This window comes from Podarcis muralis, chromosome 6, assembly GCF_964188315.1.
Source record: "Podarcis muralis chromosome 6, rPodMur119.hap1.1, whole genome shotgun sequence".
Lineage (NCBI taxonomy): Eukaryota > Metazoa > Chordata > Lepidosauria > Squamata > Lacertidae > Podarcis > Podarcis muralis.
Window position 1 is genome coordinate 79,847,512 of NC_135660.1, and position 27,581 is coordinate 79,875,092.

Genomic DNA, 27,581 nt, shown 5'->3' on the forward strand with positions numbered 1-27,581 from the left:
TTGATCTTCTTGCAGTCCATGGGACTCTCAAGAGTCTCCTCCAGCACCATAATTCAAAAGCATCAATTCTTCGGCGACCAGCCTTCTTTATGGTCCAGCTCTCACTTCTATACATCACTAGACAATAGGATAGCATGCCCAAAGTCCATTTTGGCAAAGTCCATTTTAATCTGGCCCACTGATCAATTTAATCCGGCCTCCATGGCAGTATATGTTCTGGGGTAAAACCCTAAAAAAAGCTCAACAACTTCAATCCTAAAAAAAGCTCAGCTCAGCAACTTGTGGTTGGCCCTCACACATGTTCACTTCATCAAATCTGGCCCTCTTCGAAAGAAGTTTGGGAACCCCTGGGGCCCTATGCCAAACCTATGCATCTGCAATCAATGAAGTTGTGGCCTAATTATATATAGTCCAACATCTGTCTCCTTGTCTTCATTTGCCTCATGCACCCCTTCCCTCAGCTTCACCGCACCTGGGTCTGCAAATAATATTATTTGGCTTTACTTGGTTTTAATCTGTTTTACAGGCAAAATACTGCAGTAGGGAACGTTGATGATAAAGATTGCCATTAAGACGGCCACTCCTAATAAAAATGAGTGCTTGCTTCAGGCTGCAATCGTCTACCTACTTTGCTGACAGTAAGCTCCACTGAACACAGAAAAAAAATCTTATGAATAGATATGGGTAGAATTTCATGAGAAGTTTGTAAATTTTAATTTAATGGAATCTTTAGAAACATTTTTCTCCAAAGAGAAACTGGTTCCATTTAATTAATATAAAGTGATGTAAACATGATCAATCAATTAACAGCTAGTTGGTTATTTGGATGACAGGCCTTGCAGAAATAGGCTTGTAGCATTTTGATGCTGAATGGATAATTGGCCCAATGATAGATACCACTTTATCAGTGCTGCATCTCAGGATCAACACAGGAACAATAATCTACACTAAGGTATCTGTCAATTAAAGGCAAATCATTCTCCATTAATTATTGTTGATGTGTGGGTTATTTTTTGCATTGGAGTCAGACTTCACTAGAGGCTGGTATTTTGCAAAGTACCAATAAATTACCTTGATAGATTTCAGAATCAGGCCACAGTGAAGTTTTTAAGCTGGCCCTTCTTCTTGATTATAAAGACATTTTTCATTTTCAAGTTGATATATTAATGTATCATTGATGCCAACATGAGTCGGCAATGCAGTGACAGCTCTTTCAACATGAGCAGCATTGTACTACAAAATAATCTACTGAATCTGTGGTTTTCCATGCAACATGAATCTCAATTACAGTCCCCTTAATTGCTGGAAAATGAAAGCAATTGATTATGTCCCACAAGCTTCATTTTCTTCACCACCAGAAAGGATCTACTAGGTATTCAGCTTTTTTTTTTTTATCCTGTAAAATAGCCAGCAGTTTGCATAAATAAAGAATATGCATTGTTTAGAATACTAGGCAGAAAACTGAACAAAAGCTGCTCCACACACCCAGACCCAAATTTCTGTGACACATTACTAGCCACAAAAGCATTTGGTAACATCAGATATTTTTCTCATGTGCCAGTTCTAGGTTAAAAACAAAAGTTGGACTCCAAAGACTTATTTTGAGGTACAGCCAAGAACTAAGGCATGGCCGGTGGGGTTTCTGGTTATTTTCCTTTGAATGGCAGACACACACACAAATATTCCAAGGCATTTTACAGCTGCTTCTGCAAAACTCCAAAAGGGATTAGCCACATGGCGTTGAGCAAGGGAGCGCTGTTTATGCAGTGAAAGCCCAGAGCTCCCTTGGGCACAGGGAGGTGGTTGTGCAGTTCTTTGGTTCCAGGCCAAGTTGAGAGACGCAGACAAAAAAACCACAACAGTTTATTTAAAACACATATGCACCTCCTTTCATCAACATTTTCAAGGCACTTTGCAAACATTTAAGTAAAACAACAATGGATACATATAAGAAATAGGAGCTAAAATGCAGTTGGAAGTCAAGAATTAGAACACTCTAGATGGCAGATGTATTTTAAAATGCCTCCTTCATGCCCTCCAAATGTCCCTATTTTCCAAAGGCAGTCCTGGAATTGCAAAAGCCATCCCAGCTTTTGATTTGATCCCAGAATGTCCCAATTTCCTCTGCAAGTGCCACCACTGCTGAGCTCCACGAAGAGGAGCTGGCGCTTGTGCTGAGCAATGGCAATGGCCATTATCACAACTGCAAGCATCCCACGGCCTCTCCTTGCCATTGCTGCCAGCCTCCTCCTCTGGCAGCTCATAGTTGCTGCTGGAGAGTGGCTGAGGAAGAGGAGGAGAGGCCACCTCCATCAAGGCACAGGTTCTTAGAGGCAGGCAGAGGGCAGGGCCATCCTGGGTGGGAGGAAAGGGGGAGAAGAGATGAGTATAAGGATTTTTAATTTTTTTTAATGCTTAAATAATTATTAATTATTATTATAATAATAATTAATAATTAATTATAATTATTTCTACCCTGCCCATCTGGCTGGGTTTCCCCAGCCACTCTGGGCGGCTTTCAACAGAAGATTAAAAACAGAATAAAACTTCAAACATTAAAAACTCCCCTAAACATCCATGTGTATCCATGTCTAATCTTGCCCCTATCTAAGATTTACCGTATTTTTCATCCCATAGGACGCTCCGTCCCATAGGACGCACCTAGTTTTTTTTGGAGGGGGGGAATAAAGGGGGGAAAATTCCCTTTATTTCCCCCCCCCAAACCAGGTCGGGGAACAGTGGTATGGCGGCGCTGCGCCTCCCTGCTGTCCCCCGAGCTGTGGGGCTGGCCGATGTCTGCCTGGCACACGGGGCGCTCTGCTTCAGGGTGGCCCATGAGCCGGGCAGCAGGCTGCTATCCGCAGCATGGGGAGCCCTGCGGGAACTCCCGCAGGGCTCCCAAAGCTGCGGATGTCTGCCCGGCACGCGGGGCGCTCTGCTTCAGGGTGCTCCACGCGCCGGGCGGCAGGCTGCTATCCGCAGTGTGGGGAGCCCTGCGGGAACTCCCGCGGGCTCCCCAGGCTTGCTGATAGCTTCCTGAAGCCTGGAGAGCAAGAGGGGTCGGTGCGCACCGACCCCTCTCGCTCTCCAAGCTTTAGCGAAAGCCTGTATTCGCCCCATAGGACGCATACAGATTTCCCCTTCATTTTTTATCAGGACTGTTCAGGGTGTATGTGTTCTGTCCCATTGGTGTAGTGGTGGCAGAAAAGTTCTGCGGGGGGGGGGGACCAAAAATGGTGGGTCGAGTAGGGTCAGTGAAGAGGAGTAGGAAATGTCCTTATTTCCATCTGAGGAATGTTGGAGGGTAGTATGCTACTTATATTTTTTTTAAGTGTTTTTTGTCTGGTGCCTAAAAGTAAGCAAAGGTGGCACCAGGTATACCTTGCTGAAGAGGGCATTCTGTAGCTAAGGTACCACTATGAGGAAAAAATAGTGTTACAGCTAATCTCAGCTCTGAGCAATAAATCATTGGCTTACTACCGTCGTGTACAGACAAATTGGCATGGAAAATGGCACTCTTTCAAGTTTCCAAACCATTTATGGCCTTAGAGGTGAACACCAGCCATTTGAATTAGGCCCAGAAGCAAAAAATGGAGCCCATAAAGTTTTTCTAAGACTGATGAGATATCACTGCCAGTCAACACTCTGGTGGATACATTTTACAGCAGCCAAAGCTTCCAAACCATTTTCAGAGGTAACCCTATGTACAGCACATTGCAGAAATCCAGACAGGTTGTTAGCAGAGTATAGATAACCACGGACAGGTTACCTTTGTTCAGGAGAGGCTCCAGCTTGGGCAAAGAAGCCCTGCACTGGTTTAGCCTATTAAGCCATGGTTAGAGTAAAGAGCATAGCTAAATTTTGAACCTGTTTCATCAGGCAGAGTGCAACTCCATCCAGAATTTGTTCAATACTCTCTATTCACAGGCTCTCCATCCTGTCAGGATGAACCTTCCATTTATTATTACTATCATATCCAATATTTTGGAACTGAACAGAAGTGCTTTGGGGCCTACCCAAAGAATAGCTAGAAAGCCCAACAGATTTTTGTGGTCCCCTCTGCAGGGGGCCCTACATTTATCAAGCAGTGTTGAATCCTACATGGAATTTACTTATTTTTATCCTCAAACCACCCTCTGAGGTAGATGATGCTAAGCAACACTGACTTGCCTGAGGCAACCCAGCCAGTTTCCTTGGAGCTCGGGAGATTTGAATTGAAGTGGTTTGTTCTTGTGAATGCCTGAAAGCCCCTCCCGTTTGTGGCAATTTCAGATACTTGTTGCAAACCTCTTTCCTGTTGCTTTGATGCAGCCTGGCACCTTTTTGTCCTCCTGGCTGCTTGTGGTTTGACAGCCTACTTTGTTCCTCTGCTACTTTGCCCTCGCTGCCATTTAATCTGATTGCCTATGGCAACCCGGAGGAGTCTGCCAGCCACATCACAATGGCGCGTACGACGTGATGTCACACAGGCACTCATAAACAAAGCCAGCAAGGTTACTCTCACTCCTTCCCCACTCAGGAATTAATTCAGCTGCAAAATATGACCATTTCAAAGAAGATATCAAAACCAGTGAATATCCGGCACACAGCTCACTTGAATCCTGGTCTCTTTGACCCAAGACTCTTTCTACAATGCCACAGTGGCGCCATGGATTCGTCAAATGAACACCCAAGCCAGTCACAACCCAGGGAAACATTATCCTGTATTGCACCACCAGCAGCTAAAACATTTCTCAACAAGCAAACTGTTCAGAGAAGCTGTGAACTCAAAATAGTTCTTTGGGATGGCAATGCAAGATACAGGCAATTCTGTCCCTAAAGTTCTTTAAAAGCATCCATGCCTCATTATTGAAAAGAAACTTTTAAAACCATCCAACACAAGGAGGCAGGGAGACAGAGGCAATGCCGACTCAGATGGTATATTCCTATTTCAGTCTCTTTGCTCTTGCTTTCTCCCACACCCTCCTGCTTTTCTGCTTTCTCTTGCTGCCTGCGCGTATCCACCTAACACTCCCCCTGCAGTAAGCTGCAGAATGGGACACTCTTGTTCCAAAGCCAGCCGGCAGCTGTCACATAGCGGAGGCAGCAAGCAGCCTGAGCAAAGAGTGAACCTACTCTGTCATTTAGGATGACTCACAGGGAATTGGCATTAATCCCTCTCTTTCTTGTAGTGGACGGAGCACAGCCAAAAAGCTACACTGGACCAGATCAAGGTAAGGCTGAAAGATTGCTTCTCTCTTTCTCTCTTTCTAGATATATTAAAGCAATACACCTCTGAGGCTTTGATGGATGGCTGACACTGGTACTCTACACCTGGCATGGCATGTCACTAGTAATTCCTTCCTGGTCTTAGCCTCTGGGGTGCTGTTCTAGAGCTGTAGTCCTTGATCACAACAGACAGATTGAAGCCAGCCACATAGATTGCTTTTCTTTCTCAAGTGCAACTTTTCTTAATGAGGGCATTGCTCCCAAGCTCCGGCAAGATATAAAAAGATGCTCAACATTCCTAAACTCTCCTCTCGGGAGGTACCCACAGGGATCAATTTTAGGGAAGACCAGGGGTCTATTAGAAACGCAGCCTTGCAGCTTTCCTCACTTGCAAAATTGAGCTCACGTTTCATAGTTCAAAGAAGCACTTTGCTCTATCCATTGCCCACCCCACCCCCCAAGATATCCCTAGCAATTCAGAGCCTCCCAGCCACAAATACATCTCCTTAATTTATGCTGAGTGTTTTGAAAGCCACGGCACTCACTCAAGCCATCTGAAAAAAGCCCACCCAGGGACTATCAACTGTTCTGTTCTGTTCTGTTCTGTTCTGTGCTGATACTGATAAAAAGCCTGGCACTACGTTTTGATAAACGAAACCCACAAACGTGCATGTGGGAGCACCCTGACATTTGTGTGGACAGCTAGCAACTCATTGCTTTGAGCCATAGGGAACCATTTTATGTTCCTGGGTACAGTTTTCTTCTATTAGTTGTCTGAATCTGGTGTCTAGTCCTAATGCTACTGCTTGCATTTTATCTTTGATTTCTAATTGAAATATCCATCTTGCTTGTGTGCGCTCTCTGTCGAGCTAATGTTCTAGGAACCAGCCAGTTTATCTCAGAAGTGGTTCTATTAAATAAACCTTTCCTGAAGTGCATTTAATACATGGAAGAGAAGCTGAGCAGGGACCTCAAACAAGCTTTATGAGCTGTGCTCCTTGATGTCTGTTTTGGACCCAAAGCACCAAATAACTTTCTCTAACTGTAATAATAATGCATGCAGTGCTCTTTTCTCCGCTGGGTTTAATTTTGTGTGCTGTAAATGGGAGTGTTTTATTGTTTGCCCTTTACATCGCGCTTGGTTCACCTGGATCCACTATGGATGGGAAATACTTTGTAATGAGTTGATGGCTTTTATGCAATTAAAGGGTCAGACAAGAGGCTGCTCATGCAATAACTAATGCTGTGGGGTTGTGTATAGAGATTGGCCACAGTTTATTATGCTGATTGTTTCCACTATTTCTGCATGAACTGGTACATGAAGAGCTGTAGTGCCTAAATGTGGTTATTGGTGTAGCAAGTAAACCTGCTGATTGCTGCTGTATTGAGTGCATTTCTGATCTAAACAGTTGCATCCTTCACTAGGGGTAAAGATGGCAGTAACACATCCCTTGTGCCCTCAGGCATAGCAACACACCCACACTTCTGAGTCCTAGAGAAGACTCATAAACACTGCGACTGAAACTCATCTGTAACGCATTATATTTAATTGCTTAAACTGTGCTTATTTTTTTAATGATCCAATGCTTTGTATGTTCTTAGAAAATGATATTGCTATTCAAGAAGTTTAATTACATCTACCTCAAAATCTTTTAAAAGTGAAGCCCACCTTATTTCATAGTCTCATAGTGGCTAATAGTAGTTAAGCCATCTGCACTGAAGCATGTATTGAAAATGTGCTATAATAGATCTCATGCTCGACTCTAACTTGCCTTGCTCCATCCACCCAAGCCAGCTTTGTTTTTCTTTGTTTTTAAGTTTTCTAAAACTTTCAAGAAAGTATTCCATGCTGGGATGACACCCCAAGAGAAGAAAATTCTACAATTTACAGAACAATCAAAAAGAAAGCTTGCATGCTAGCATGTCGTGCAGACTCTATTCCCAACAGTACATTCTCTATTGACCACTGGCATTATAATGGGTTATCGGGGATGAGACAGTCTCTTCATGATATTATACCCAATATTCTTAGAGCTCTAGAAATGAATACTAGGCATTGAATTGTGCCTGCTAGGCTGCAGGAAGCCAGAGGAGAAGTTTGTGGTATTTTATTTAAAAAACAATCCAACCTTGTTAAAAGAGACACCGTAGACCTTCAAAGTGGATGAAGGATCTCCTGAAGTCCTTAAGAAGAAAAAACACATGGAGTATATTACAGTAGTCTATAGTTTCAAGGTTATAATAAATTCTTATAAAAAGAGGCATAATCTCCATAACTAGATTACATCAGGGAAATACTTGCTTGTCCCCTGCAGAAACCTGGGGTTCTAGGCAGAGCAATGCGTCCAGGAGAGCCCCAAGGCTGGAGACCTGTCAGCAGGGACAGCTGAAACCAAACCAGCAGCATGTGGCCTTCCCTCTCCATCTTCTCCCAAGCACATTGCTTCAGTCTTGTCTAGTAGATTCAGAAGTACACGTTGCATCCCCAACCTGTGGACCACCCAAATTCCATGAATAATTAGATATGACATCTGGTGTTTGTGTCAAGGTCCAATGACAAGACTGACAATCCAACAAAGAGATCCCAGGAGTAGCAGATCCAGCAAAGGAGTGGCTGCCAAGGCAAACCATGGGTCCTCCTTAAATGCCTGGGGAGTGGCCCACAATCACCCCCTTTGTTCCCTTGCGATTGGCCAATTGAGTGAGTGGGCTGGATCCTCTTCCCAGGCAGCAAGCTTGACGCAGGGACCTCCTTTGCTGCTTGGAAAGCAGTCAAGGGGCCTCCCCCATCTGATCGGAGAGGGAACAGTGGCCCACAGCAGCACCCGCCAAGAAGGGTGAATGGTCTTATGAGAAACATGGGCTGCAACAGAAAGCAGCATGCCTGCGTCAAGTTCTCTCTACTGCCTTTGCTATGCAGGATACTCCATTCCATGTTGTGTTCTCATTACATTGTGTGTTCCCTTGCTGATACCCATAGCAGCCAGTGATGTGAAGTCGATTGCCAAGAAAAAACACAAAAAGCATATGCATCCTAATTACATAGGGTAAGTGATCCTACATAAGGATCCTTCATCCTTCCAGATGAGACCAGACCTTAGGCCTTAAATGAACATGCAGACCCCGAGTCACAGAGGTTTAAAAATGGGCTTGCCAAGGTTTCAATTAATCCAGCATCTTGCTGCCCACAGTATCCAACAGGATATCTCAGAGAAGTCCAGAAATAGGATTTATAGGCAATACACGCTACAGAAGAAGGACTTATGTAGTAACTGTAGATGTTTTAGAGAAAAGCAACTGTTTATTTCATATGTATATATCTCCTGCTGTCAGTTTAGGAAGCTCCCAACAGCTTTGACATGGCTCCTTGCAAGTCTCCTATCCAGGCACTGACCAGAAAGAGACCCACACAGCTGTAACAGCATTGCACTCAGATCATTCTCCAAATTTGAGTTTCCTTTTCTGTATTTTCCCCTCCCACAGTGAAAGTATTGGTTCATAACTGTGTTTTGTCATTTGGAGCATTCATCTGATAAATGTCACACCTCCAATTGCCATCACTATTTTCCATATTCAACAGGATCAATAAGAAATGTGTATGCAGAGGTTTGGTTTGACAAGGAAGATTACAGTTTGATGGTGCGTTGCTCTGAAGCACCTATTAATATCTAGGCTGGTTGGTTTTGTTTTATTTTTGTCCTTAAAAAAAATGTGGGGAGCAAATTATAGCTTGCAAGAGTTCCATCAATTGCTTCAGTTCCATTTTGATGGTTTGAACAAGTCTTCAGTGTAAATGGCAGTGTCTGATCCTGTTTGCCAGTGAATACAATATGAAACCCATTCATAAATGAGTTTGATACTTATCTGTGTGCTATCAGCTGTTCTCCCCGTGCTTCTCTTTAGCTGGAAAAACAGGGTCTATTGAAATGTATGCGATTCAATGAGATAACAGTTCATTTGTAACTTGGCAACCAAGGGAAGAAATCATGTTCCAATAAGACATCACTCGTGCAATCCTATGTTTGTGTTGCCCTGTTCCCAAGGAGATGAACCCTAGAGGGGAAAAAAGCTACCATGCTAAGGCACCAATCCTATTCAATTAACCTGCAAGCAAGTCCCATTGAACTCAATGGGAGTTAGTTCTGAGTAGACATGCATTGGGTTGTACTGTTACACTCTGCGAGTGATAGATCTATAACAGAAAGAGACAATGCCAGCTATTACTTCTAACTAGAGATAGCACAGCATCTAGCCTTAAGTGCTACCGAACTGGAGGATTTGTTTTCTCTTTGTCAAGATGGATAAACTGTTGTTGTCAAACCTTATTTGATATTATGCATCAACATTTTGAGAAGGGTATGTAAAAGAAGAGCTTCTCTTTGCAAGAGGCTTGTGAAGGGCTCCATTCTCCCACACAACAGTCTGGGCCACTTCCCCATTTTTCTCCTCAATCACCTTGGTAAATAATGTAAAAGTAGTGGCTGGAAAGAGAGGAACTGTGAAACTAGAAAAACAGTGCAAGAAAGTTTGAGAGATAGAACCAGAAGCAACCTGTCTCTACAATACTCATTACTCCTGACGACAGAGGGGGGCTGTCCCATTCCAGCCAATCTGAGGTCTGAGCAATTAGCCTCTCCCAGGCCATGACTTTAAGAACAGCAGAAGCAGGGATTTTTTTAAAAATAATAATAATAATCTTATAAGCTGTGTGTCTTTGTTTCTCAAATTGATCCTTTTACATGACTTTGCATATATTGCAGTATTTTGTGCATTGAGACTTAGTAATTCTTTATTGCAATTCTTTATTGCAATTAGTAATTCTTTATTGCAATTGTTAAGAGAGTATTTCTGTTTATTATTTGCTGATGTTTTGAGAGTTAACTTTTATTGTGTACTATTATATCCTAATAGATTCTTGAATATTACTTTATCCGATATAAGTCGTTCCATTTTAAAGTTACGTTTTATTATGACTTTTTGTATTGGATCAGATTATTGTAAGGAGCATGTCCTTTGTTGCATATTTTGTTGCTGTCAACCACCTTGTGTATAGTAGTATAGAAAAGCAGCATACAAATTAAAAGTGAAATGAAATGGGGAACACCACCCCTGGAGCAGTAGCAAACAGCAGCAGATAGCAGTCTCTCCCTACCTGGAGATACCGGGGATTGAACCCAGGACCTCCTGCTTGCAAGGCAGATGCTCTACCACTGAGCTAAAGCCCTTCCCCAAGTAGCAAGAAGCTGATTTGGCAAAGTATGAAGCTTAGCCAGGTACTTAAATGCAGTAGTGGCCGGCAGTACAGGTGGGGATGCATTGTTGACTGGGCTTTCCAGCTAGTGGCGGGGGGGGGGGGGCAAGGCAGCAGAGAGGCAGTTGAATGTGCATGCGTACTGTGTCCGTTTCCCTTCCTCCCACCCACCCCTCTGTGCAGCCCCGGCCACTGGCAACTCGCGCTACACCACTGCTCTGCCTACCAGAAAAAGAGATCTTTGGGTCATGATGGAAAACTCAGTAATAATGTCAGATATGTGTCCTAAAGTAAAAAGGGGGAGTGGGGCTCATTTGTAGGATATAGTAGGAGAAAGGTTGGAAATAAAGACAGAAAGTGGCTTAATCTCACCAAAGAAATCCGTGACGTGGCTACATTAGGAATGCAACTGAGTTTTGGTTGGTGCAGTTTAGAAACATCTTATAGAACTACAAATACAGAAACTGACAGCTAAAATAATTTAGGACTTGGTTTTTGGAGGATGTTCCCTACTAGAAAAGCCTAGAGAAACTCAAGCTACAGTTTACTTGGGGATAAACCCATTGAACCTGAATGGGGCTTGCTTCTGAGTAGGCATGTATAGGATTGCACTGTTGGCTTTTAATCCCCATCCCTGCCAAGTTTTAGAAGTATACATAAAATGTTTGTGTGCTCCGGTAAATAGCTGTGCAATTACTAATTATGTGATGTTAATGCAGTAATTAAACAGCAAACAGTAAATCCACACATTTGTGGTAGCCCTTGCCTTCCCCTTGCTAAGGGGAAGGCAAAACCTGCAGAGCAGGGGGAAATCCTTCCCAGCCCCGAATACGGCAACCGTCACCAGACCAAATCAAAGCCCTTCTAGCTGAAAAGAAAAAAAATGGTTAAAGCAGCAAGAAATTAAGAAATTAAAGCAGGGAGGGAAAGGGTGGCTGATGCTCCTGGCTGACTGGATGAGGAGTACAGTGTTGGCCAGGGTATATAGCAGGCGGGCAGACCTGAGTGAAGCCTGCAGACTCAGGTCTGCAGGCCCAGCCATGCCCCCCCCAGGCTGCCACAGATTGGCCCAATTTGAAAACAGGTTTGGCAGGAACCCATGAGCCTCCATGGCAGCTGAGGGGGATGCGCACAGACAAAGTGGGGTGTCGCATCTGGGCTGATGGAGGAGGTGCTGCGTTGGGCAGCAACCACCGCTCACCACAAGGGAAGTAAGCAGCCATTTCAGACCCTTCCTTCCAATTTGTTAATATCCAGAACTATCAGTTCTGTACTCAGTATGCCTCCATTCCTTCCCCAAATTGGCCAATACTATTTAATTCAGTGAAAAATGACTGTGTACTATTGGTTGTATATCCATTCCATTTTCTCTAGTATTTGGTGCATAACCGTGAACTGAGAAAATGAAGCAAACAGGAATAATCCAAAATTCAGAACAGTTGAAGCACCCCTTCTTTGTGCTCCCTTTTGACAAATCTCAGAAACATCACTGCATTCTAAAACATTGCATTTGTTCACTTCTTAGAAGTTAAGCTAAATATGTTCAGAATTCTAAACCCTGGTTCTCTACATTCAGCTATTATCCAAGAAGGCACAGCTTAAAATTCTGAATAATTTACATAGGAAGATGAATAAATTCCAAAGAGTTTATAAACTTCCCCATCAATTTGTCCTCCACTCTGATTGAAGATGCACCAAACAGTACAATTGTAATTGAATTAAATCTGATCTTGGACAAGTACAGAGATTATGTTCATCAAGCAAATATGCAAATAGTATCTAGCATCCATCACACATTCCTTTTAATTATTAGCAAGGGTCTTTCTCAAGGGTGCTTTATTAATCAAGCATCTGTTGGGTAGCAAATATAGCTTAAGCATCCATCATCCAAGAAGCATCTAGGTGAAACAGAGGACAATTTTATGATCCAGAAAGAGAAATCCAACAGTATATAGAAATCATGTGGAAACCACCAGTTATGCAGTGAAAGAAAATGATGTCACAACTCTGTGTAAATCAGCTTTCGCTATGTGATGATATTGCTAAGGACGACTGAAGGCAATTCAGAGTGAGGGAAGTGCTTCCTGAATTGGCAAATACTGCTGAGCCTTTCGTGTCAATCACTAAAGTCATCTTTTCAATGCTACCAGAAATGTTCTCCCACACTTTGGCTCTGAATTCTAAAGTTAACTTTGACACCTCTGTATCTCCATTTCATGCCATTCTTCAGCTCCATTTGACTCAGAAGAGAAGTGGACAATAAGTCAGCAATATGGCCTTGCCATACATATGTATAAAGTGAGCCTAATTCACTCTGAGATTGTTTAACAAATATGGCATCATCCATGTGCCATTCAAAAGCCCACAGGATCCTGGCACAGATAAGAGGGATTGACAGCTGCATATTCCCACATTGTAAGGGGTTGGACTAGGTCAGAGTTTCCCAAACTTGGGTCTCCAGCTGTTGCTGGACTACAACTCCCATCATCCCTAGCTACAAGACCAGTGGTCAGGGATGGTGGGAATTGTAGTTCAAAAACTGTTGGAAACTCAAGTTTGGGAAACCCTGGACTACATGATCCTCAGGGTCCCTTCCAACTCTACAATTCTATGATTGGTTGCCCACAGACCTTAGACATCTCAACATTTCAAAGTCCTTTCCTCAGCACAGGTAAGCCAATGTCAAACAGAAGGACGGTGACATAGTTAAGGGGCCACTGTGACATCAGAGGAGATACTCCATCATGAAAACACAACAGACCATAGCCTGATAGGTACATAACGCAGATGACAGAGCACACAGCATGGATCTCTCTCCCTCTCTGGCCTCATGTAAAATTCAATCAGAGTTCACAGGGGCTGATGGGAAACTATGCAGAAAAGCCATTTTGCACACAAAGAAAGAACTTTGCACAAACAGCCTGTCTTGGGAAGACACAGGGGAACTTGGGCACATTGCTAAAACTTTTCTGCTTAGAACTCTGACAGGTATCTTGCCTCAGGACCCAGGACACAACAACCCGAAACCCACTCCACCAACAGGCAACACCAGGACAGAGCACCATACAGAGGTAAACAATGGACAAAGGGGCATATTCTGTAATGTAGTTAACTGCTGCAATTGGTTTATTTCCCACCTCCTTGGTTACATGTGAATATCATGTTTTGTCTGAACTAGGGATGGAGGAGAAATTTGATTCAGTTTGTATTCAAAGGCAAACCTATCAATTTTGCACTTTCTGAAAAAAAAAGGAGAACTGAAACAGGCTTCTTTCAAACTTTGTCCATATTTGAATTTTGAAATGGAGTTCTCCAACCAGTGTTTGCAAAATTGCATACAGTACATAGAAGTATGCATGGAAATAAATATATATTGATGGAAGTTACATGCAAAAGAAAAAAAAAAAAAGGAGAAGCTGCTTGCAAAAATGTGTGCCCAAGTCATAACTGAATACAAAGCTTGTTTAGGAGAAATCCACACTAAACTTGCTGATGGTTTGTTTGTTTTGCTGTTGTTGTTTAAAGCACAACTTGCTGCAGAAATGTGGGTAAGCGAATTGATGATTGGGAAAAAGAGAAACTGAGGGAACCAAAACTTACAGCTCCTTCAAACCCTAGTCTGCACTATATTGTGAAAGCACACTTTACCACCATTCCCAACAGTGTGCAGTAGTGTATGCCACACACACGTCTCTGTGGTTCTTTGTTGACGGTTGCTAGATACCGCTTTCCAACCAATGGTGGACCTTGGGGTCTCAAATTTCAGCAGTTCCCCTGTGTGACACCAAAATTCAGTACCCTCCACCTCTCGTCTTCCATTCTATATCATAGTTGTGGCACCCTCTAGGCTCCATGCCCAGTGTGACTGAACCAAACTGGTCACCTCTGTTCCAACCTCTGCCACTGCTGGTCAAATAGTTATGAGCATGCAGAATCACAGTCTGGATGCATGCAGCAAAACAATCTGTTACCTAACGCATAGTATTTTGCTACATTCCCCAAATGGGGAGAACGTTCACAGTCAGTTCCCCTTCCCTCCAAGGGAGGCTGAGGTCTGAGAACTGACTAAAGCACTCATATGTCACAATTTCTTCTTCTAATATTTACTACCACTTGGAGTTTAATTTATATTGAAATGCTGCGTTAACTTAAATAAAGCAAAAACTATTCAGGGACTATGTGTTCCAAGCTGCTGCTTATTTCATACACTCTGTCTGTCCTTGCTCTTCATAGGTCGATTTCTCATAGGTACAGGATCCACCTCATGGCCTGTTCTATTCTAGTCAGGAGAGAGACCTCTCCTACTACCAGCAGGAGTGACCAGGGTGACCCCAGCTGTTCCGCCATGTGGTTGGTAACCTACTTGGCTCCAGGCCAGTTCCGCCATCCTTGCAAGCTTCATGACCGCTGTGCAACGGTTGAAGAGGTTCCCACCATGGAGATGGACCCATGAGCAACACTGCAACTGTTGCCTATCAAGACGCTTGTCCAAGACATGGGAGGCCTGCCAGGATGATTGGCTGGCAATCCCACCCATGTGCTTCCTTTTCAGGAGCCACTCAATTCCTGGATGTTGATCATTAAAGCACCGGTGTTGTCATGTGTTGTTGTTCCTTTGTTGACCAGAAATGCTAGAACAAAACGGGTCTCTAATGCCCAAGTATCATCTGACTTCAAGACAGAACTCAGAGGGGCAGGCAAGGAACTTGATGGGCTCAGAGGTCATCACTCCCTCCTTTCTCTGCTCACTCAGGTACTCCAGACTGTGAGGAGGCATGTGTCTCAGGATGTTCAAGTGGAACACTTGCTTCCGCCAGGGTGTACGAGGAAGTCGGTTAGGGTTGAACTAATGAAAGAAGGTAACTGCACAGCTGTATAATGTGACAAATGAAATCCCAGAGTCAGGATTTGTCAAAAGCATGGCAAACTTCAAGATGCCCACCTTTTATTTACAAATTTTTGACCCCACATTTCCTCCCAGCAGAGGCAGATTGAGGGGAGCACAACCCAGTTTGGTCGCACTGGTTGCAGAGTCTCGGGGGCGCCACAGGGAACACAGCTACAATGATTTAGAATGGAGTGCAAGAGGTCGGAGGGGTATCGAATTTTGGCGTTGCACAGGGTGCCATTGAAATGTGAGACCCCAAGGTTCTCCACTGCTCCCAGTGAAGCCTAGGGCAAACAACAAAGAAATACACTAGAGAAGAAGTGGCTTTCCCGTAACATTAGTCCTCTGGCAGCAGTGCATGCATGGGCAGAGCCGATCCAACACTCCTGCCAATGTATCTGCATAACTTCAACTTCTCCAACTGATGCCTTGCCCCTCCCACTCTGGGTAAGTGGCAGTCACGCTGCTACTGCTGGGAGGTTAGAATTGTGGCTCTGCCACAGCGGGCAGGCTGCTTCTGCATCAGAACTTTTCGAGCAGAATTTGATGCAGAACTGCCGTCTCAGTTCCAGCTTCCATTTTTTAATAATTCTGCTAGCCAGTCAAGTGATGATCCTCATTTGTACAACACTTTCCAGGGGTGCTCAAATTGTTTCGCACCTTTGTGAGAATGCGTTCGTGACCACAGGGAGGTGTGTATCAGGCACTTCCCAGCTCTCAATCAACGTAGCCACTATGCTTCTCCAACACTCGGCACCCCCCCCCTTTCATTTTAGCCTGGCAGCAACCAGGTTTGCGGAATTTGCCTATTTGGATTCTGTAGAAACAATGACACGGCACACATTAAACAGTATCTTTAAAAATGGAAATAAAAAAGCTCCCCCACTAGAACGACTGCAAATGTAAAACTAGCAAATTAAACAGAAAGAAGGGAAATCAATTCATTCAAAGAAAGTTAATTAAAAGGATTCATTCTACTTTGAAACCTCATCATAAGAGCATCACTTACCTTTCTCTGAACCATCTCCCACCCACTAACGTTATCCATGCCTTTGTGGGTTTTGTTCAGGTTTTCTGCATTGTCTCACATTATCTTCTCCTACTATTACAATCACACTCTGCTTTTCATTACTTAATTGTCAATTATTTGTCTTCACTACTGTTCTATTCTTTTGAAATCTTGTGAAGTGTAGAATAAATGGATTTTTAAAGCTGATTAAGTTTGATATTCAAATGAACAAAAAATACTGATTTTTTTAAGCACGATGCATTCCATATATATATATACTGTATATATATATATATACTGTATATATATATATATATATATATATATATATATATATATTCAGAACTTAGACTTATGAATTACAGTTTCTGATCAGAACACACACAGGATCTCTCTCTCTCTCTCTCTCTCTCTCTTTCTCTCTCTCTCTCTCTCTCTCTGTGTGTGTGTGTGTGTGAAGAGCACTCTATGCTCCGGACCTTAACACAGTGAAATTGATTTTGCTCAAGCTTTCCAATTCATTCGCCCTAGCCAAGCATGGAAAATCGCAACCCAAAATGTATTTGTTGAGAAAGTTATGAGTTACTTTAAATCAGGGACTTACAGAGGCACTGAGACTCAATGTTCGATGCCACCATCGCCTTCTGTAATAAAATAAACTAGGAATTCCTGCCTGCATCATTAACGTGCAATTATTTGACTGACTTACCATTTATTCTTCTTTATAAAAAGGTGCACCAACACAGTAACTTGGGGGTGTATATATACCTTTAAGCTTTCACATTAAGCAAAAGCTTCGGCATGTTACTCCTCCAAATGTAAATTTAAAAATCTGCTTTCAGAACCATCTTCCCAGGAAGAGTGTGTGAGGTTCCCTGGGGCCTCATACGACGCCTGCACACTGTACAGGACTCTGCAAATGAAAAGCTGTCTTATGAAACAGAGGGACCCAGAGAGGATAATACCCAAGTGAAACCCTGTTGAAGGATTTACAGTTCATGGCTGGGGAGGGGGAGGGGGCAAGACCTGTTTCTTTCTCTGTCTTCCTCGCCACTGTATTCCACAATCTGCAGCATTTCTTTTCCCATTGATTTATCCCAAAATGATCACAAGAGAGGAACTGATTTGGGAAGCAGAGGAGAAGAAAGAATATGCCTTGTTTGCCCAATTTGGGAATGGGATGCTTGGTTATATGGGCTTTTGGTTCCAATCCCAAAGGGCTCTTCTTGTGTTCTTAGTGTGAGGGCAAAAAGGGGAGCTAAGAGAAAAACAGTAAATAAAGAAATAATGTGCAGAGCAAAGCATATTTTACTCAATTGCTTGATCTGTAGCACTAAATATGAAGCTGTGTATTGATACGCAGCATGATAAGTGCATGAGCTCAAGTGTTCCTTAGTCCAAAAAGAGATGGCACATTGAAGTGTTGAATCTCTCTCACACACACTAATTCTACGAACAATTTTCTTTGCCCCATGAGTGAAACATTGGGCAAGCGTAACTAAAAGTTTGCAAGATTGCCCACAGCTAATAAGAATTGCTTCAGGGTGTCTTAAGATCCATGCCAATGTCACATTTGAATAGCAAGTGATTTGCATGTCAGTTTTGCTACGGAGAAGTGTTTGGGTGACACAACTCTGTCTCAGGACAGAGAAAATCCAACATGAATGGAGCAATTGAAGTATGGCACTCACACAAACTTTCACACTTGGATAACTAATGTGTCTGAAGGCTCGTGCCTGCAGAGGGATGATTGAAGAACACAGTGCCAAAATTGTTTTCTCTTGTGATTGTGGCAGAACTAAGTATTCTACAGCTGAAACTGCACTGTACGGGCCTGTCTTGTCCCATAATGGTTCCTAGCATCTCACAAATACAGACATCTCTCCCCAAGACTGAGATCTTATCTGTGCATTGAGACCCCTTAGCCCCGACTGTCTAGCTGGCCCTGGACTTGGAACAGGTAGCAATTCTGAGAAAACTACCTTAAAAGTCCTGGATTTCAGTTTTCTAGCCAGCAACCTACATTATGCTTCCAAAACTGTGCAACTACATTTCCTACATTCATCTAGACAGCTGACTCTCCTGACAGCACAATCTAGCAGTCAATCTAGATGAAGGGTGACATCCACAGCCTTCACACCAAGATAACAATTTATCAAGTGGTTCAGATGCCCGCCAGGAGCCCAGGTCTCTGTGTTTATTGAATCGTCCATGACTGCAAGCCCCTATCCTTTGGAGGCATATCCTTAATGCAACAGGGTATCAGTTTGACCCCCAAGGAATGTGCGTCTTTTAAGGGTTCATTTCCCTCTTTTGCAAACTGGCACCTTCCTTCCCCGAGACCTGCATCCTTCAGGACAGCAGAGGAACTCTTCATGCTGGGAGCAGGATGCTGCAATTGCATTCCTGAAGGCCTCATCCACAAGCTACTCTGTCTCTCCAGATTAGCTCCTGTGGCCTCAAGGGAAGGAACTTGCTCTCCAGGAAGCAAGAGCTCATTCCACTTCATTCATTTCTGCCCAGTGATAAATAGTATTTCGTGTGGCACTCTGTGCAATACACTGTATACACACCTTTCTGGTTTTTTACCTTCATAACTGTTTTTGTTTATTGCACTTGCTTCCTTGGAAAGTTATGGGTGTGGGAGTTTAACTGCCCTCCCTGTGGCTAAACTTGGAGAGCTGCTTAACTTGCCTATCTCCTTAGTTATTTACCTTACTGCTTCATCTGCTGGGGGTCCCCTCATTCTTGCACAGCTGGGAACCCCTCACAAGCCTGTTTTACAGCCGCTGGCTTCTCCAGGTTTCTGCTAGGTCAGCTGGAAGTAACAACTATTGTAACAAGGTGACTTTTTTGTTGTTGTTGGCAGACTTAGAAGAGAAAGCAACTTGCTGGGTAGAACACAGCTTCTATACTAGTTTTCCGTGAGACAGATTTGCTGTTGCTTACCAGGAGTGAGAGAGCTGAGCCAGCAGGGAGGTCAGTGCAGTGCAGAAGCACTGGCGGAGCCATTCCAGTGCTCCTTGCCTCTGCGCTTGCACTGCATCAACCTTCCTACCGCCTTGCCCCTCCCTTTCTCCCTTCTGAAAGCAAAAGAGACCCACCTGCTAGAAGGATAAGCGCAGTGGCTCTGTTCCACCCAATAAACTTGCTTGGAAGTATCCCAAATTAACCACATGCCCCAAGCCTTTATCCTGAGCAAGCTAATATCATGGAAATAAATCTCCATTTATATAAGTCTAAATACTCAAACCACTTTACCTAATTCAGTAGCAGTCCTTACAATGGCTCTTTAAGGTGGGCCAGCCATATCTCCATATTACAATGAAGAGGTAAACCTGAAGTGCCTGTACCTTCCAGATGTGAAATGGATTTCCCAGCTCACGGTCTAAAGTATTACACAACATCCACGCTGTTGAAAAGCCTTAAGCTACAAATGAGATTCAAGCTTCCTTGCATTCCACAAGCCAATTCCAAGCAAATTCTTCCTGGATTTCCAGTGAAACTGAGTTAGAGGTCTAGTTTTACCAAATATTTGTACCACTAATTGTTCATACTCCACTGGGAGCCAACAGTCCAGGTGGTAAGCCAGTTATTTTAAATATAACAAGTAGACTCTATTTTGCTTTTCTTGGTAGCTGTGCGAAAACTAGTTGAAAATCATCACAGCTGCTATTCTAAAACCAACTGTATGTAACACATTAATGTTAAATTTTGGATGTGTGGGATGCTGAATGAAGACTTCTGCCCAGTGTGTGTGTGTATGTGTGTGTGAGAGAGAAATAATATGAGCTTTCACCAAAAATAATAGAAGTTATTGGTCATATGACAGGATGACTTTTTCTTGGAGAGTCCAAGTGGTCAGATGACTTTACTAAACTCAAGGTGGTATGTTTAAGTTATTTGCATGACCTAGCTGAAGCAATACTGAAATGCCCACAAATAAATTAATGGTTACATTGTTGAAAACTACTATGAAACAGAAAAATGGCACCAAAAGCAGATATTACTTGAAAATCTGGAACGTCACATAACTGATTAAACTGGTCAGGCTACATGAGGGTACAGCATCTGACAGTTCCCCCTTAAAATTTGACTTTTTTTCAAACTACTGAACCAGTTAAATGGTCAATCAAAATTTTTGAGGTATTCTTTTTCTACATTGTATTTGAGGTGATTTTTTCCTGTATTATTATTATTATTATTATTATTTTGCTGTATTTATCTATCTTCTATAGTGTAATACTTTTTTAACAGTTATTTTTTTAAAAAAAAAAATTAAACACAAGCAGCTTTAGAATAGCAAACTCCTTTCCCAGCTCTGAGTCGTAAGTTTCAAAGAGAGGCAAAATATCAGTTACTACATTTCAATTCACAACACAAAGTTACTCACAACAACTATACTAGGGGCAGAGAATAGTTTAGACACTGGAGGCATTAAGCTTGCCAGAATTAGGTCAACAGAGATGCAAAGACTGATACAAAGTTCTGCTGATCAAGCCGAAAGAGGGAGGGAGAGAGGGGGAGGGCAGGTTCTACTAATCTAGAATTCTGCACTGTACTGATGTCCTTTGCTAAAATTGCTCATATGTAGGTCAGGCATCTTGCCACATGAAACAAATGTTCTCAGTTGTCCACCTTAACCGCAGCTGGACAAATTAGTCACAGACAGCAACCAGGCGATTTCTGCCTTCCCATATATGAAAATGAAACATATGGAATATTTTTTTATGATTAAAACTGGCATCTTTGTTGCATAAAAGTGCCCTCTCATTGTAAGAAAGCTCCGATCAGGGGCAGAGCATCCCATTTCAGCACCTGAGGCACAACAGGAAGTTGCCACCTCCCTCCACTACCACCAAAGCCAGGGTCTTGCCACTCACAGGGACGGAGGAAGGAGGGCGGTGGGGGCGGGCTGCCCCAGGTGTCATCACTGAGGGGGGTGACATTCAGCGCACTGCCTGCCCGCAACTCCCAAGCCTACCCCGAGCTGTCGGGGGAAGGGGCGGAGCTGCGCCGCATTGCCGGGGGCTTTCCCCCTTCACTCTTCATTTTGACAGCTATGAGGAGGCTTGGGAGTAGCAGGTGGTGCGCTATTGCCCCCCCCTCCACTCCCAGGCTGCTCTCTGGGGGTGGGGGAAGCCTCCCCCAAGCTATCAAAACGAAGAGGGAAGGGAGGAAGTCTGCTGGCAAAGTGGCGCAGCTCTCCCCCCCCCCCCAGGAAGAGGGGCCCCATGGGTGGCTCACCCCCTGAGATGCTCGCCCCGCCCCCGGGATGCTTGCCCTGCCCCCATGGCCCTGCCCCCGGGTGCTGGAGCAGCTAGCTCCGCCTCTGGCTGCCTCAATCTCTCCTCTGGTGGTGGGGGTGGGGGCAGGAGGTGCCCACTGAATTCTGGTGTCACTGCAGGCACACCCCCCCCACACACATCACCTGAGAAGTGAGTAGCAATGAGAGCTCAGCAGAGATGGCAGTGGGTGGGCTTGGCAGCAGCAATAACAGAGGTGGGATCTGCCACTTCTGGATGTCGGCAAGATCCCACCGCCTGAGGCAATCGCCTCAGTGTACCTCACAGTAGCGCCAGCTCTGGGTCTGATTCAGTGTTGTGCATCATGTTGTACATCCTTTTGTAAAAATCCAATATTTGCCTTTTTCAGAGCTCTTAGCAGTATCAGCAAAAAGGCAGATTCAAACAACCGCATGTTCGCACCCATATATATTTATTTAAGATCCCCCAAAAATATACTTAATGCCACTATCTATGTAGGAAACTTATACCTTAACAGCAAGTACGCACTTTTACAATATGATTAAAAAATTATGTATATGCATGGCATCCCTATTAAGGAGTACTCTCATATTTTACATGATTTGCAATGCTAATAAGCAAGACCTTTTGCAGGACAGTTTAGACCAACTAGTCTTCACCTCTGGGCACTCAATATGATAGAAAGCCATTTGTTATATTCAGTTGCATTAAGCAGTGCCTAATTTAATTACTTTCAATAAACGTCCAAGGCAGCTGCCAAGTGGAAAAAGCTAAATCTTACAGACATCTACTTCACAGCGTTAGAAATTAGCATTTGTAGAGATCATCTCAAAATTAGGAAGGAGAGGAGGAAGCCTTGCTTAAGTAGGAATTAATCTGTAAAGCATAACGAGAAAGACTAACGTACTCCATAACAAATCATAGAGAAAAATCAAGACACTTGTTTTATCATAATGTATTAAGAGTTAATAGTGTGATGGTGGAGAAGCCAAATGCTGTTTGCTTGGAGTTTGACAGCATGCCTTGACACAGACATTTGAAAATACTCAGGACCTAACATCGCTTGAACCCCTGGTTCAAATATCCCCCAGTAGAGGCTCTCGTATTGGGGCACAAACCTGCCAAGGAGAATGTCAAACGTGGGGAAAGCAGCAGAAACAGCTCCAGAAAAGCTTAAAACCACTATTTGGGGGGGGAGGTTTCCCCAGTAAAGCTCAACAACATTGCAGGTGTCAGGAATTTAAATATTCGCAAAACAACAGCAACAAACCTGTGGTTACGTGGAACATACTCAATAAACACACAAAACGTAACCGGCTGTACTTTTGAATAAATAAGGTATAGTATTCATTGTATCAATTTGTAGATATCAACAGAAGTCTCATAAAGTTCAACGAAAAAAGCAGAAGACCCAGTGGATCAGTTCATTCTCTAGTCAGTTCATGCATAAGGTCCATACATGTATAAGTATCTATTCCACCTGTCTTGTTCAAAGAGTCCAATAATCCACATGAAGGGTTGTTACAGACTGCAACCATTACTATGCTATAAGATCCACTATCCTGTAATATTACATATGAGACTGTTCTACTGATGAAGCCTAGGATGGAGAAACAAGGCTAATATTCCGGAAAGCCTTGTCTTAGACTCTGTGAAAGGATTTTGTGGAACTGTAACAACCCTTCATGTGGATTATTGGACTCTTTGAACAAGACAGGTGGAATAGATACTTATACATGTATGGACCTTATGCATGAACTGACTAGATGATCCATTGGGTCTTCTGCTTTTTCCATTGAACTTTATGAGACTTCTGTTGAAATCTACAAATTGATACAATGAATAGTATACCTTATTTATTCAAAAGTACAGCCGGTTACGTTTTGTGTGTTTATTGAGGAATTTAAATATGCTAACTCTGTCTTAGAGACATTTCTGTCAATCTCCTGGTCTCTGGCCAGCCAGCTCTCTGTACCACTCAGACAGTTCCATTCTAAAAGTGTTACTAGGACTGTTTGCTAATTGTGCAGGTTCTCGCTCCCTCCTGTAGTCATGAGGTCAATCCAGATATAACAGTAGGTGGTCTGCTGATGTGGCAGATTCACTAGCATCTGTTCTGAACATGCTCCGAGCCGTTTCCTTGAAGGCCACATCTCCTTACAACTCTTAGGATATTTTAGTAGTCAGGAAATGTTTCAGCAGCATTGGACTTTTCGCTTAGAGTTTTCTGGCTTTGCTAGAGAGAGTGGGAGTGGGAAGCAAGCAAGCAACATTGTGACTCTTTTTCTACAATGTATGTATATTTTTTACTTAATTATTGCACATTTGTTTGTTTGTTTGTTTGTTTGTTTGGATTAGGGAAAGAAATGGTGGGTGGCTTGAATTAACTATTTTCCTGCATTCACTCACTAAAAACTGTAGCAGCTGCTGGGTGGGACAAGGCAGACTGATCTGAATCACATGCAGTTCCAGAGTATTTTCCAGAAAAGGTGAGCGGATCTGCTTCCAACAAGCTCCTCCCCAAGCTCAAATTCAAAATATGATGACTGCAGATGAATGGTGGGAATTGCTGCTGCTGCTGTTTTGTGAGTTTGTCAGTGAATTAAAAAAAATTCAGAAATGAAAAGTTTATGTTCCATGCATGTCTGGATGTGCATTATCCCCCAGACCTGACAAATATTCTCCTTAGTCTCAGGCATAAGAGGATGATTATGATTACTCACATGTACTCTGAACATGAACAGAGACTATTACTTCACATTTTCAGGACTGAACCATGCACTGCAAATATTATCTGCTATGCTCTGATCTACTTTTATAGTTGTTGGAAGCCACGCAGAGTAGCTGGGGAACCCAGTCAGTTGGGTAGGGTATAAATAAAATAATACATTATAATAATAGTATCAACAATTATTACTACTACTAGTAGTAGTACTAATACTATTACCAGCAGGCAGGAGGCAGGGGAGTAGAGTGAGAGACCTATTGCTACATGCATCCCTACTGGAGATAGAACTATCTCACAATACCATACAATAAACAGCTCTTGCTCAGGCAAAACATGTACAGGAATTTTGAGAGGTGGTGCAATATATGAACTTCCCTAAGACTGATGTAATTTCTCATGGGCTTTCACACCATGTTAGTTGCCTGGGTTGGAGGTCAAAATTCAAAGTTACAAGAGTTTCGGCTGCTGTCAAGAACAGCAGCTCCAACTCTCCTCTCCCCGCCTATATTTGTTGGTGAAAGTGATGTTACATCACTCCTACTGAAAGCAATTTCAGGTTGGGCTGTGCTGATAAGATGGGAGCCAAAACAGCACCACTGAGAAGCACAGAGGAGGCTAGCAGTGTGCTCAGAGGAACCCTGAGGTTCACAGAAGCACATTAAAAACTTAAGGAAGCAAAAGCTCCCCAAACAGACCAATGGGGACTGAGCATGCTCAGTGGCCACAGACGATTGTATGTCAGTTGGAGAAGAAAAATTGGCAAGCAGGAAGGAAATGGGATATGCTGGATGAGGGCCTGGCTGGCTGGCTGGCTGGAACTCTAATCAAGAACATTCATATTGCTGCACAAGTCCTACTAGGACTTTGTATGAATTCAAAACAGCATGCAACAAGCTTTCTCTCCCCAAATACTCTCTCTTTCATTGGCTGCTTGGATGTGCAAACTTATTGTGAGGTAACATCCCATCAGCCATTAGAATCTACATATAAAACCTCATTATATGCCAAATAAATAAATTAACCTCAGTCATTTTTTATTTCTTGGTGTTACCAAGGAAGACAGGAAAAGGAGAGGCAGAGCTGCAGTTGTCAGTAGCAACGAGACACAGCATCTCCCAAGATGGCTGGTTTCAGCTAGGGATGAAGGAGAATTTTGGTTCGGTTCACATCCGAATGCGAATCTCCCCATTTTGCACTCCCCAAAGCAACAAGGAAACTAAAATACAGCTACCCTTCCAAATTCACACTTTACTGAATCGTGCGATGCAGTTCACCAAACAAAAAATGTGTACATTAGGGGAAAGTGTTCATAAATATGCAAACATACAAATATGCATTATATTAGGGGAAGCTGCGTACTAATTATCTGTACTGGGAGAAGAATATATATAGGGGAAAATGCACACCACAATGCTATCAGTATTTTTGTAATGATTTAAACAAAACACACAAACTGCAGCAGAAACGTGGTGAACTGCACTGGAACAATGAGGAACAGAGAAGCCGAAATAGACAGATTTGTTCATGTTTAGTTCCAGCCTTACATGATATTTATATTTCACAGTAGCTGAAGGCTGGACTTCTTTTACAATATACCTCTCTTCAAAGCAGAATGGGAAGACTTTGTTCAAGTGTTTTCACATAAAAGCTATGCAGTCTTGCCTGTTTAATTAAGCATCTCAGCAGGCGAGATCAAGTTATCAGCATAACGCGAAGTTCCCAGCTTTCTCTTGAATCCCCAAACACATGCATGGGCGCGATAAGCCAAGTAGATGTTTCCAAGAGGTTTAGATGTGTACATATTTGTGTGGTCAGTAAACATGTGGGGAGAAGAATCACATCAGTTCCCCATATGCTCAACTTGCATGCTTTCAAAGAACTGTCCAGGTATAGGCTCTGACCGTGACTGCTTGAGCCCAGCTGGTGGCTTGGAATGTTTGGTCGCTCAGGAAGCAAAGACATTTGCAGTCCATTTTCTGTGAGGGATGGGAGGGTTTTCAGTTTGGCTGGGATTAAAAGCTCACATTGATGCTTTTGAATTATGGTGCTGGAGGAGACTCTTGAGAGTCCCATGGACTGCAAGAAGATCAAACCTATCCATTCTTAAGGAAATCAGCCCTGAATGCTCACTGGAAGGACAGATCCTAAAGCTGAGGCTCCAGTACTTTGGCCACCTCATGAGAAGAGAAGACTCCCTGGAAAAGACCCTGATGTTGGGAAAGATGGAGGGCACAAGGAGAAGGGGATGACAGAGGACGAGATGGTTGGATAGTGTTGTTGAAGCTACCAGCATGACTTTGACCAAACTGTGGGAGGCAGTGGAAGACAGGAGTGCCTGGCGTGCTCTGGTCCATGGGGTCATGAAGAGTCGGACACGACTAAACGACTAAACAACAACAACAAAAGCTCACATAGAGACAGGTGAGAAACAAGGAGATCCCAAGAGATAAGACAGCTCAAGCATCAGAGATGCACAGAGACAGGATGGCTGATGGAAGGGTGGAACAGGCAATGAGCTGGAAAAGTGAAATCTGAAGGAGAGGTATGCGGAGAATGAGGTTTAAGGAAAAGATTGCTTTAGTGCACTGCTATCATTATGCCTGGTTTGGAAGCTGTGGCAGTGCAAAACACAGCTGCTAGGTTGCTCAGTGAGACACCCAGCTTTGCACACATTACAGTGGTACCTCGGGTTAAGTATTTAATTCGTTCTGGAGGTCCATTCTTAACCTGAAACTGTTCTTAACCTGAAGCACCACTTTAGCTAATGGGGCCTCCTGCTGCTGCCGGAGCACGATTTCTGTTCACATCCTGAAGCAAAGTTCTTAACCTGAGGTACTATTTCTGGGTTAGCGGAGTCTGTAACCTGAAGCGTATGTAACCTGAAGCGTATGTAACCCGAGGTACCACTGTACACTGGTGTTGAAAGATCTGAACCGGTATCAGTTACCGCACCAAATTCAATGTTCTCTTGACACTGAAAGCCATCAACGACTTGGGACCAGGATACCAAGCAGACTACCTCTTCCAGTGCAGACCAAGCCCAGCCTTAAAGTCTTCTGAGGAAAACCCAGTGTATTTCACTGAGGAAAACAAGGAACCAGACTCTGTTGGTGGGAGCATCCACCATTTAGAACGGTTTCCCCACCCCAGGTAGTTTAAGAGGCAGAGGCAATAACCATCATTAAACACCTCTTAAAAACACTACATGTTTACCCAAGCTTTCCTGAACT

The 27,581-nt window shown here is 43.3% G+C and overlaps 1 protein-coding gene and 1 non-coding gene across 2 annotated transcripts in view; one reads left to right on the forward strand and one right to left on the reverse strand.

Moving 5' to 3' along the window:
• The first annotated feature begins 5,046 nt into the window (after positions 1-5,046).
• The window catches only part of RASGEF1A (RasGEF domain family member 1A), a 211,593-nt gene continuing 189,058 nt past the window's right edge, over positions 5,047-27,581 (forward strand). Inside the window, exon 1 of the mRNA XM_028729203.2 lies at positions 5,047-5,213. The gene's annotated coding sequence lies outside the window, so the exon portion shown is untranslated. The remainder of the gene's footprint in view (positions 5,214-27,581) is intronic.
• Positions 10,357-10,443, reverse strand: TRNAA-UGC (transfer RNA alanine (anticodon UGC)). The gene has a single exon. It is a non-coding gene; the product is annotated as a tRNA-Ala (tRNA).